Source organism: Notolabrus celidotus, chromosome 23, assembly GCF_009762535.1.
Source record: "Notolabrus celidotus isolate fNotCel1 chromosome 23, fNotCel1.pri, whole genome shotgun sequence".
NCBI classification, from domain to species: Eukaryota; Metazoa; Chordata; class Actinopteri; order Labriformes; family Labridae; genus Notolabrus; species Notolabrus celidotus.
The window spans coordinates 7920563-7933572 of NC_048294.1; the positions used below are offsets into that span (position 1 = coordinate 7920563).

Genomic DNA, 13010 nt, shown 5'->3' on the forward strand with positions numbered 1-13010 from the left:
ACCCAGTGAGAAAGTAGGATATATAACTATGTACGGTGGTTCTGAAGGTCAACTGTACAAACATTTCACGGAATACCATTTATCTGAAACGCAAAAATATTTCAAAAAACAGGAAAACGTTTCACAAAATGTAATAATATTTACAGCTCGAAAAAATGTTAAATCGTGGAATTTTTTTTTTTACATTTTATTAAACATTTTTACTTAAGCAAAATGTTTTTTGTTTGATATTTCTTTTTTGAATATGTTGAATTTTTATTTTATTTTAATAAATTGACGCATGATTTACTTTTTGGGTGGTGGGGACCAAAAATTGAGCTAAAATTGAGTGAATTTTGAACTAGATTTTTCATTGTGCCAAAATCATGGCTCCTGATAAATGATTACAATGCTTTTAAAAGATTTCTACATTATGAAGATAGTAAGAGTGTTTGCCTATCCCCCATTTGTGACTAAAAATAACAGGAAATGCAGCTTTAGGTTTATTTTACCTGACAAATTACATGCCATGTCTTGCAATGCAGTAGAAATTTCTGTTAAAAACTTGTGCAAATTGATTCTTTTTTTCTGTTTTGTTTCCATTGTACAGATTTGATAACTCAAGTTTCATACTGGACATATGTGAGTGCAGATTTCCAGGTGACTTCAGAAAACCGTCTCACTAAATGTCAATAAAAGTTTTGGCCTTGTCCTCCCTTCATCAAGTGTTTCCATCTTATTTGTTAAGTTTAGTTGTAGTTTCACTGCTGTCAGGTAAAATAAGTGGCAAGAAGAATCTGAAATACTGGAATCATGAATAAAAACACCAGCAAGCTACAGCAAATAATACAATCCAGCACAGACAGCCCATGGATGAAGAGACAAGCAGCTACATTTAATCTTCCTTCATAGTTCGTGGAGTTTACTTTTGTAATTGAAGAACTTTGTGCTCTTGTTGTTCATGCAACTGCAACCCTCAACAACATTTGAGCTCCAGCTTAAGGGACTTTTACATCTTAAGAGAGAAGAGCTCTTCTTTAACCTCTTGAACTTCTGAACCCTTTTTATAATCAGCCTATAAATGTCAAAGATGCTCTCTGTCTCGCTACTGAACAAGGCTGCACTTGTAAACTCTCTGAGGGGTTAACCTTTAGGCGATGAGAAATTTGCATCAAGTGTATTTCTTCAGAGAAATACTCTGTATATAGATGTTTTTCTATAACATACTTTATGAAACACTGTAGTGAAAGAACTCAAGAAGTCCGTCTCTCTGACTGCAATGTTATTTATACACATGATAATGAGCACTGAGGTCTGCAGAGTCCAGTGAGCAACACCCTAATTTCCCAACTTTAAAGCCCTTTTGGCCTTCCCAGCGGCTCCCTCCATTTTTCCAGGACTTGGACAGTTCAACACCAACTAGCTTTCTTATTCCACCTCTGACATTCTAACCATTCATTCATCATTTCTACCAAATATCCAACAACCAGATTTCTCACGCTGACTGACAGATCCTTCATTTCTGATGATCTCCCCTTGCCTAGGAAAGGTCCAGCAGGATGGATAGTGAGATGGAGTAACCTCTACTCCACTCTCCATCCTGTTCTTTGGTAACCTATATTAAATCATATCTGTTCTGACAGGAGCGATTTATCTTTTTCTGCCAGATTCCTGGCTCCCTATCGCCCCAGAAGGGAGCAGCTAGGAAGGATCAGACAATCTTGGCAAGTCACGTTGGCCCAATCTAAACATCTTGTCCTCACACAAACTTTTATGAACCTGTTGTTATGTCTAAACTCGTGGAGGGAATGAAATACACTACAATATTCAATCTTTTCCTCCCCATTACCTGATTTAGATACTGCCAGAATTATTCTTCATAATTTAATTTAAATATGTGAATTGAATGTCTTTCTTTTACCTTGTTAGTCCTATTCCAGAATATTTTGAATAACTTCAATTAGGTAAAGAAACTGACTCTCTGTTTTGAGTATAAACAGATAAAGTTGAAAGTTAGGGCCTGTGTCCATTGGCAGCGTTTTTTGTGCTGGCAGCGCCCACAACCTCAATTTCTAAGTTCTTCTCACGGACGCTATCTATTGCTAGGTTATAAAAGTCATCAGTGGCACTTTGAATTCTCTTAGTATTGATCACAAGGTCTGATTACACATGCTCTTTATGAATATTTTGGAGGAATTTTATAAAGAAAATATAAAAAAATTGGAGGGAAACCGTTCCTTACAGGAGCTTTTCACTCTTCTATCTGATAAGTCTTTCCACAGAATACTTCAAAAAACTACTTTATAAGATACTTTTTATTGAACTGTACTGCTTCTTTGTTAAACTAATACAGGTCACTACAGTTTCCTTTCTTGTCTCTCAGTTAATGTTAATTTCAAAGAGATTTGTTGCCACAGCTGTGTGATTTGTGACTGTATTGAAAAGATGAAAAACAAATATTTATATTTTTTGCGTTACCCTTTTTTTTCCTTGAGCTTCTTTTTTTATTATTTTGGTGGAATTTTATAAGGAAAATATAAAAACAATTGGAGGGAAATGTACCTAATAGGAGCTTTAATAAAATACTGTTAATGTTTATTTTTTCACTCTTTTATCCGATAGGTCGTTCCACAGAATACTGAAAAAAATAACTTTATAAGATACTTTTTATTGAACTGTACCGCTTCTTTTTTAACCTGATACAGGTCACTACAGAATGGTTTGAATTAAGTACTTTGAAGAGTTCATTTGCAAAAACAGTTAACTCACTTTTTTTGAATTAAAAAAATGTTTAAAAAAAAAAAATACTAGCTTTTGGTATGATCAATCAACTGAGGTTAGGTTAGTCTCTAATCAGAAATATCTTGAAAATGTAACTTTATTAGGAATCTACATCAAAAAGAAATATGTTTTTTGAAAATTTATAAAAATGGAGTTATCTGTTTCCACAATTGAACTCTTGGCCCCTTATATTATATTTACATGGTGTGGAAAACATGCATTGAATTACATGATTTGGTGTTTTCGACCTTTTATACCAACAACAATACACAAACACATTTAGATGACATGTTTCTACTTGTAAAATAGGAAAAAGTGTGTTTAAAAACACACTATTCAAAGATAAAAACAAACATATTCAAACTAATTGTCCATAGCATTCTAAAATAACGCATTATGCTCAGATGAACATGAAAATTAAAAAAAAGCAAAATCTTTGGGGTTAATTTTAGGTCTATTTCAATTTCAGTGCGCTTTATAAAACACTCTGCAGCATCAATAATACAGCGATCAACATGTCGTACACAGCGTATGAGGCTACAGCCTTTTAGTCTTGTCGGTCCAAATGGATTTCAATGTTTCTGCATGTAGCTGGCACACTGGTGAATTATTTAAAGAGGTAATTAGGTGATTGTGGCGGCTGTAAGTCTCCGGAGAGTGAGGGAACTGTCGGAACAATGTGAGTTTATTAGGGAGGAACATCATTAGATCATCAACGTATTCGGCTAATCTTTCCTATCGTGTTTATTTTGGCTGAATTCCAGCTTCATAAAAAGAACAACTTTAGTTCAATAGATGATAAACCTCAGGCGAAAAACACAGTTTACACCGTGACTGAGTGTGTGTGTCTTTCAGTGCCTGTCGTGTCACGTTTGTGTGAGTGTGCACACTTTATAAAAGTGGCCAAGTGTCCCCGAGCTGTTGTGATATCACTGTCCTGATGCCATTTGCATTCTTACATTTTGTTATCTCCACCGGCGCCCCGTCTTATGAATACGATCAAGATGTGTGTCATGAGAGAACAATGGGTTTGGTGGAGCGTTGTCCTGCTGATGAACCAGGACAGGCCAATGCTCTGTGACCTGGATACAACAGATATTAGAAAAGGGTCACAGTGTCAGCAGCAACAGACATGCAATGAAAATAAGACATATATATAAGCTGCACGCACATGCAGAGTGAGCACATGCAGAGCAAGCACATGCAGAGCGAGCACATACAGGCTGTGGCGTGTGTCATGGTATGTTATGTTTCTCAAGGCTTCGTGTTTGTGTGCAGGTTAAAAGTGCACGGTTGATCTCCTGACAGCGGAGGACGGGATGGAGAACATGTAAATATGACCTTGTTAAAGGTGTTGCTGAGTGGTTCATCTTTGCGGCTTAACAACACAAGCAGAGTGTGAGGTCACACAGATGCTGAGGCAGGGAACTCAGAGGTCAGGTCAGACAAGTCCAGAGATTTAAATGGGAAGAGGAAAATCAAGTTAACGCCCTTTTGTTGTGTCACTGAAGTTTATCTCCATCTTCACATCAGAATAATAAAATGCTGCAGCTCTGAGGCTCACAGAAGGTCTCAGTGGTGTCGGCAGTGTGATGGTCCGGTAGTTTAAAAAGCATAAATGTATACTGTGTTTGAAGGCTTACATTTAGGTTGTCATTCTTTTGTGTTTGTGTAAATATATATACCACCGGATGTGAAGGGACATCAAAATTCTAGCAACGTTTTTAGGCCTTTAGTCCAGATTTACCTTCTTCAATCATCACTTAACTTTATGAATCCACTACTCACACCTTGAACTCTGAACCTTTTCTGTTTGAGCAGCCCACTCCAACAGACATTTGACTCGTGGGCAAAGTTCTGCAGTGCTCCATGTTTAAAGAAATAACTAACATAAGACACTTTGTATTAGGGCATGATGGATGGCGTGGCGGTTTAAGCGAACGCCACATGTGCAGAGGCTGACGTCTTCATTGCTGCAGTCGCTGGTTCAACTCTCAACTCTCTTCAGCTGCCCTTCTTAAGAATGGCAAAAATGTCCCAAAAACGAATCTTCAAAGAAACGGTATTTAGTTGTAAAAACTAGTGTCAGATTACGGTTTATAGAAATCAGGAGACCTGTGATCTCTCTTAACAACGAATGAAGACTTTGCATATATGTTCTTGAGGGTTGGAAAGTGAGTAACTTCATTGAGGTCTCTGCAGTGATGTGGTTATTGCAAACTCTTCAAACTGAGGACCATCGTTCCAAGTAATGGATTATAAGAGATCATTAAAACGTTAAATTCTTCCAGCTATCAAGCAGCAGGTTGTTTTCGGGCAAAAGGATGTTGTGTGAGAGAGAGCGATAATGTATGTTGCATTTGCTTATGTGTTGTTATTTTCAAAAGAAATCAATCAAGTGAAGAAGAAGCATTACTAGTATCAGTCCAGATCATTAACATCAGAGAAGCTTTCCTACGAAGAGCTGTTAGACCTGGAGGCTGACATGAAGGTTATCATGGTTCTTCTGGGCATGTTGGCAAAATATGTATTTATTTGTAGTATCCAGTCGCCATTCTTTTCAGTTTTCTTTGTCAGGATCATGATCGGCATTTTTTCTTTTTTCAAAATTCTCACTTTTTTTTGTATCAGTAACAAGATAATCAGATTTTCATTTTTTCCTTCCAGGAACAACATTTTCAGATTTTCATGTTTTTTGGTTTTCAGAACCAAATTTTCACTTTTCATGTTTTAAGCATTTGGAAAAACTTTTTCCCTTTTTCATGTTTTTTCAAATCAGGAACCAAGTTTCCACTTTTTTCATGTTTTTTCACAACAGAAACAAAATTTCCACTTTTTCATTTTTTCCATGTCAGGAACACATTTTTTTGTGGTTTTTTTTTGCATCAGAAGCAAAATATTCACTTTTTCAATGTTTTTTATCTTGGAGGTACGGTCATGTTTTTCCCTATAACTTTAAGGGAACACTGTTTGGACTGGTGTATCTGTTTGGCTCATATCTCAATTCAGATCATAAACTCCACCTTACATGTTACATTTATTGTCCTAATGAGAGTAGTTTGACGTGGTCACGTGTACAGTCCATGGCGGGGCAGAATAGAAGATATGACAACCAGCAGATGGACAGAATAGACCTGCAGGTTTGACGGAGGAGAGGCGTGCTGCCTTGTTGAGGTTAATCACAACGTACAAATAAATATATACAGACAGGTGTACCATGAGGTAGCTTAAGCTTTACCATCTCATCACATGCAGCGATGTGTCCTTTCCCCTCCACCTGCATAACAGTGACCTTTAAGGCCAGCTTCGTTCTCATCTCTTTAATCTCCCTCCTCTTCCCTCTGGTCGTTCCCGCTGAGCTGTGAAGACCGAGAATAACGTGTCCGAAGGATGTGGAAGAAAGGCCGGGATCATGGTAAGGTGTGATGGTGTGATGTCTGTCGGGTCTTTGGGGATGGAAGAGCACGGTCTGACGTAGGAAAAGGAGAGTAGGGGTACAAAAAGGATGAGAAACCCCTGAAGGACAGAAATCAGAAAACTGGTTTTGTTTGCTTTCCTGGGCGTCATTTTTGACGTTCAGGGGGAGCAGTGGGTTAGCTGAGGGTCATGGCAGGTGCAACAGTATTAGCTATCTGCCGTGTAAGAAACCACATGCATGACCGGGAATAATCTGATCACAGAGGCGTTCATCATGTTGCATGTTCCACACGGACACGAACCTCCTCTGGTTTGACACTCAGAGAATTCATAAGGCGAGGATTTCCAGGTTCTTCCGATCCCATTCTGCCTTTTTCTTCAAGTCATTTGACTTGATCGTACTTTCCACTGGCAGAACTCCTCTTCTTCTCACCCGCTCTTCCTTCTTTACTATTTAGCTCCCACCCCCTCACATTGCCTCAGTCTTGGCCCTGAACAGGCCCTGGTTCAGCACAGCGTCACTGTGCAGCGATACTGAGGGAGGTCGCCGTGCGGTCACTGCGCAAAGCCTGGTCGCATTGTGACTCGGAGCTGCAGAATGTGCCATGGTGCATTAGCGCGCTGCCGCATCGCTGAGCATGAGGCGCAGAGAGAGAGAGAGAGAGAGAGAGAGAGAGAGAGAGAGAGAGAGAGAGAGAGAGAGAGAGGAAGAGGAGGAAAAAGGGAGAAGATTTGGAGGAGGAGCTAAGGGATGGAGTAAAAAGTGAAACGATGGGAGAGTAAGAGAGAGAGGAAGGAGAAGGAAAGCGAGAGCATCAGCGCAATGACACAGAGCACTGACGCAGAGTTCAGAAGTCCCAGAGGCGCAGGGTCCCTGTAAGGTGGCTCATCAAATATGGAGGCCTGTTGAGGCGGTGTGTTCACTCTGGTTTCTCAATCTTCTTCTTCTTCTTCTTCTTCTTCTTCTTCTTCTTCTTCTTCTCTCTATCTTCTGTCTTTTTCTCAGGGTCATTTTTATTCCTTATGAAACCTTTCATCCATGTGTCATATCCCTCTCAATCACTTTCTTCCTTGATGTGTTTTCCCTCCAAAACTAGTTTACCATGCTAGCAATGAACTAGCGCTAACTCACATTTTTGTTTTTCAAATCGAAGCCGAGTTTAAAACATGTTTGTTTTAAGGAAAAATGACACAAAAACATACTTCATTGGCGGTAAATCAATGCATTTTGAAAGCACTTCACCAGATTGAGAGTTTATGGCTTTATCAAACACATAGATCAAAACACAGCTCTTAAAAATTAGCTAAATTCTGACACGAAAGACAAACAACAACTCTTAAATCAGAGGCCGAGTCCCTGTATTGTTCCCAGTTTTAAGATAAGAGATAAGATAACCTTTATTTGGAATATTTTTTCTGTTGCAGCAGTTTTCAGCAAGAGAAAGGGGAGTTTGACAATATACTTACAAAGTTAAAATAGAATAATTAAAGGGAAAAAATAAGAAAATTATAATATAAAATAAATATATACAATATAGAGTATGGACATGTTTTACTTGTGCATAGTTTAGTTATTGTTTATTTATTTATTAAATTAAAGTCAACGCCTTTTTAGGTGCCTCATGTATGGACCAAGCGGCAACCTCTGGTCTAAAAATATGAGTCCAATGCGGAAGTGTTAGAAACTGCAGTTTCTCAAGTGTCCGCTTGAGGCTGGCTCCGGAAGTACCGGAAACTACATACACACCAATTCAAAATAGACGATCTTTACAGCAGAAATAAACATGTTTACAGCCTGGTGCAAAAGACGAGTGTAGTCTGGGTAGATCATTTCTCGGTCGGCACACACTGTAGGGGGGTGAATTTTTTTCTAACGCGGCAATTTCAAAGATATTGAGATTACGAGTCTTCCAATGAGAGGCACAGCTGACTTGATTGACAGGCGGGAACACTGTAGCTGTTGGCTAGGAGGCTCAAAGCCCGCCTCTTTACGTCAAACGCTCAACAGCAGCAAAATGGCTGCCGCCGATGATTGGCTTCAAAACAGATGGGTGACGTCACGGATACTACGTCCATATTTTATACAGTCTATGGTATGGACGCAGTACTCATACTGTTTCCCCATGATTCCAGTCTATCTTTATTAAACATAAAAAATGTATATTACAGCTTTAATTTTACTGTTGAAATTTGAAAGTTTAGGTGGCCTTTTTCTTTTTGTGGGGGGGAGGTCTTTTTTTGCGTTTAATGATAGTACAGTTGAAGAGAGACAGGAAATGTGGGGAGTAGAGAGTGGGGGAAGACATGCAGCATAAGGTTGACCGGCCGGGAGTCGAACCGGCAACCTCTTCGACCACGGCCTCTCTACGTGGGGCGCTTAGACCGCTAAGCTACCAGCACCTCATTAAAAGAAAACCTAATATTTGTAATTAGACAGTAATTCTCAAATTATTAAGCAAGTAAAATGCAGTGACAGAGGCAGAAAACACAGCATAGCTTACTTACGTACTACTGAACTAGTCCTAAATGTTAGCAGCATTTAGCTCAGATTATCCTCTGTGTTTCAGGAGTAAATTTTACTCAACTGAATTTTCTGTGTGAAAATTGTTACTTGGCTTTGAGTTGCAAAAATCGTGCACACTGTCCAACTTGCAAATACATTTTTTTAATGGCAAATGGTCTTGTACTGAAACGTTGCCATAAAAAAACAAACATTTGCCGGTTGGACAGTGTATGGGATTCCTGCAATTCTAATTTTGTGAGCGTCGTCTCATTCCTCTCCCACACACCTGTCCTATGAAGTAGATGTAGGAAGCCTTTTCTTCACTTTTACCCCACATTTTTTGTACAGTGTATCAAGTATAGATAAACTGCAAAATTCCCAAATTTCACCAAGAACTGCACAAAATTGAGAGTTGATAGTATTTTATCTGTGGCCAAAAATATATGTGTAGAACACATAACCCTGAATGTGTTACCATCTGATGTGAGTCGTGAGACCTGAATCAATAGGTCAGGTGCCACTAGCCAAGCAGAAGCTCCTGTCGCTCCACCAATGAGAGCATAATGCGATGTGATTGGATAATGTCCCGGACCAATGGGAGAGCTCGCTGCGAGGCTGCTGGGACATGATCTCATTTTCATCCTCGCCCTAAGCAGGTTTAGACAGCTCTGATCTGCCTGCTGCTAATCTGCTCTGCACCAACTGGGTGTACTGTAGCTAATGCATGCATGCACACTCGCTGCACACACACAAACACACACGTTTCATTGTGCTTTTTGATTGTAGTGAGCATTAGAGGGTAAAGGAGGGAAATAGAGATACAGATATTTCAATTTAGGGTCAGAAAAGTCACACAAACGCTTTGTCTTATCTACATTTCTTGCAAACCGAGCTGGAGATGCCGTATGAAAGAAAGCTTTTAAGGTTTTGGAGCTTTTAAGGACGATGCACTCCTGCACAGACTGATGTGGACTGCACATGGACAATAAAGCACACACACACACACACACACACACACACACTCAACTGTCAGAAGAAAGAGGTCACGTTGGGGGTTACTGTCCAGGGACTTGTGCTGAAAGTCAAACATGAAAGAGCTCTACCATAAAGTCTCCGTACAACCACCGTGACATGTGACCGAGGTCAGAGGAAGTCGCTGAGGCCCTAACAGGGGCGTGCTGTACTCTTTCTTTCTATTAGCCCATATACAATGCACACACACAAACACTGCACACACATTAAAATGCACACAAATGGTTTACTCACTCTTTTCAGCGCACACACACGCGTCACTGAAGTCGCTGTATGGCGGTGTTGTGTGAAGGCAAAGGCTCTTGGGGGGTTGGCACTCAGAGCAGAAAGCCAAGGGGTCCACGCCCCGTCCTTGACCGTCCGCTGGACCTTGGTGGCTTTGAGGGATAGAGAATGACAGACGAGTCACAAATTGAATAAATAATCGAATAAACATTGAGTCATTCAATGTAAGGAAGAGTACAAGGGCTTTGAAGGCACATGATGGTCAAAACTCTGGCATCACATATTCTGTGACTGGATATAAAGATGGACTACAGGCCCCACACCTCTACCCACCAGAAATGAAACCAAAGTACAAATTGTTGTGGAAGTACTGATGTCAATCCCTCTCTGCTTAGCATATAACATAAGGTATGTAATTATGTGTTTTATTGTTATAGCCGTGAGGTTGTTTTAGGCGTTAATAGTCGCCTACTTCCAGGGCCCTGATGGAGGACAGGGGGCTTTGATAGACCTGAAATGAAGACTTAATTTTTCGTTTTAATTTTTCTGAAAGTAAAGGAAAATTCTGAACTTATTCTCTGAAACAAAGATGGAGTCTCTCTAAGGCCCCTCTCACACCCGCTAAATGCACAAGATTGTTTAGTTCACCTCACAAAGATTCATCTCACCCTAAATCAGGATAGATATAAGTTTGGTTTTAAAAGGAGGGTGGAGCATCGGTAGAGAAAGCTAGAATTAGCTGGCTTCCACCATTGCAGTCTGGACCACATAATGGGATGACAGTAACTAAACCCTAGCAAGCAAGCCTTGCAAAGTGGCACCTTAATGTTGCCGTTAGCACTGTCTCCTCTTGGAGAGTAGGTGCCAGGTTCAATTTCTGGCGAGGGCCCACTCACGTGAAGCTGGAATTTGCTGGTTTCCCACCACTGCTGTCTCAACTATGCTTCTTAGATCACTGTAATGTAATGGAAAGCAAATAACCTGATAACCACTGACAGCTCACCAATTGAAGATGACAGGGCTCAGACCAATTTCTGTGGCGTATGAATCTAGGACATTCTGGCCTCCCACCGTAGCTGTGTGGACCACGCTTCTGAATCTTTATTGCATAAGATTTAACATCCAGGAACCCTTCCACAGTGGTGTGGACTATGATTTTGAGTTACCACACATCAGTAGATAGTAGATAAACCCAAAGAAGTGAGCTCCGTAAGGCAGCACGTTGTGTTGTGGTTAGCCTTTCTGAATGCTTGTCCATGGTGTGAATCCGGCAGGGGACCTTCCAGTGTGGTTCTGTAAAGTTCCTGCTCCCCCTACCAGAGTGGAGAGGGTAGCTTTTTCCTGTCCTTTTCTTAACTCCACCGAAATTACGCGTTAACAAGTTCCATTCTTTTAATATTGCTTTTGTGAGTGAACATTTCTTCTTGACATGAAGAGACTTAAACAAACAATCACGATTGGCTGCATGCTTTGGGAACAAGAGTGAGTGTTTGCCTGAAACTGAATTTCACACTACATCTATTTTAACAATTTCATGAAGCATTTTGGAAAATTAAGAAGGTATGTTTTTGCATACTGACCTTGGATGTCTAAATACATAATGAAGTAGATTTTAGTGATTCTGAATCTGTCGTTTCCCATTCCTACAGATTCTAACATGTTCAGTGGGTCAATATGTAAGTACTGTTAACCTATGCCTCTGAGTCAAACTATAGTAGTTATCTCTGCACACGTGTACTCATTCATTTCAGTCTGGGGTCAAGTGGTCGATGCCAGTGATCAGTGAAGCCCGCTGCCCGATGAGTCCATCGACCCCTCAGCCCCACAGAGACACTGAGATGATATGACCTCTCCGATTCGTACAGAATCCATACGGGCCCCTCTGAGGCCTCCGCAGCTTTGGCAGGATCGATCTGCTTTACTCGGGCCTGATGCAAGTCGCCACTTTTATTGCATCATCAATACGAGCACACAGAGCTGTATGAGGAGAGAGCTGAGGACTCTACATGGGAGGGCGGAAGTATCCATTTCTGACACGCCTGCAGCCATTCATCTACCCGTTTCTGTCACAAGCTATTACACTCAGACACAACGCACGTTATAGAATGTGCTGTATAAGGAAGTGGCCTCTAATGTTCAGGTTTATCTAAGAGACCCTTTTGGACTAGAATTAAATAATTGAATTTCAGTTTACAAAAAAAAAAGGATTAACATGGGAAAACAAGGTGGATGACAAATAAGGCAGCTATTATGGCTCTACATGAATACATTTGGAGTCCCTGAGCTTCCTTGTCTCGTAGGTTCCTCTGATTCGCTGCCATAGAAGTCCTCCTGCTGTGGACGTTCCAGACTCCAGCTACTACTACTACTACTATTCTTCTCATCACTCTCATCGCTCTCTCTCTCTTATCCTCCTCTATCCCTCTTTCCAACCCCAACTCTGCCTCAGCAGATGTCTGTCTAACATGAGTCTGGTTCTGCTCGAGGTTTCTGCCTGTTAAAGGAAGTTTTTCCTCGCTGCTGTAAATTGCTAAATACTGCAAACTGCTCTGCTCATGGTGGATTAAGATGAGATAAGACTGAGTCTTACCCTGTCTTGGTGTTGGGTCTTTGTTAATAATATAACATAGAGTACGGTCTAGACCTGCTCTGTTTATAAAAGCGTCTTGAGATAAAGTTTGTTGTGATTTGGCACAATATAAATAAAGATTGATTGATAAAGGGAGGAGAAATTACACACTAACAACATCTAGACTGGCATAGATTTAAATCAGCTAGCTACAATATTAAGACTGATATGCCCTAATAAAGTGTTTGTATTTTTGTGTTATGACACCAAAAGTCCTTTTTCCTCCAACGATAGCTGGGTGGCGCAAAGTTATTTTTTATATCATATCTATGGAATATCTGACATACAGATCGAAGTGTATGATCAAAGTATTCTTTGATATATGGTCCCCTTTCTTACATTATATAGGCCCTAGACTAGCAGCCATTGTGATGAAAGGTTTGGTAGATCACAGTTAAGGCTGATTAAGGCTGTTTTTTTACTTTTGATATGAGAAAATATTAG

At 40.2% G+C, this 13010-nt stretch overlaps 1 protein-coding gene across 4 annotated transcripts in view; it reads right to left on the reverse strand.

The window, feature by feature from the left end:
- Positions 1 to 10089, reverse strand: part of f13a1b (coagulation factor XIII, A1 polypeptide b) — a 74243-nt gene extending 64154 nt beyond the window's left edge. For 2 of the 4 annotated variants that reach the window (XM_034677287.1, XM_034677284.1), the window contains exons 1-2: positions 9947 to 10084; positions 3720 to 3842 (exon numbers count right to left, since the gene is read on the reverse strand). The gene's annotated coding sequence lies outside the window, so the exon portion shown is untranslated. Of the gene's footprint in view, positions 1 to 3719; positions 3843 to 9946 lie in introns of all 4 variants that reach the window. The other 2 variants (XM_034677286.1, XM_034677283.1) reach the window with 2 other exon arrangements.
- Positions 10090 to 13010: the final 2921 nt, after the last annotated feature.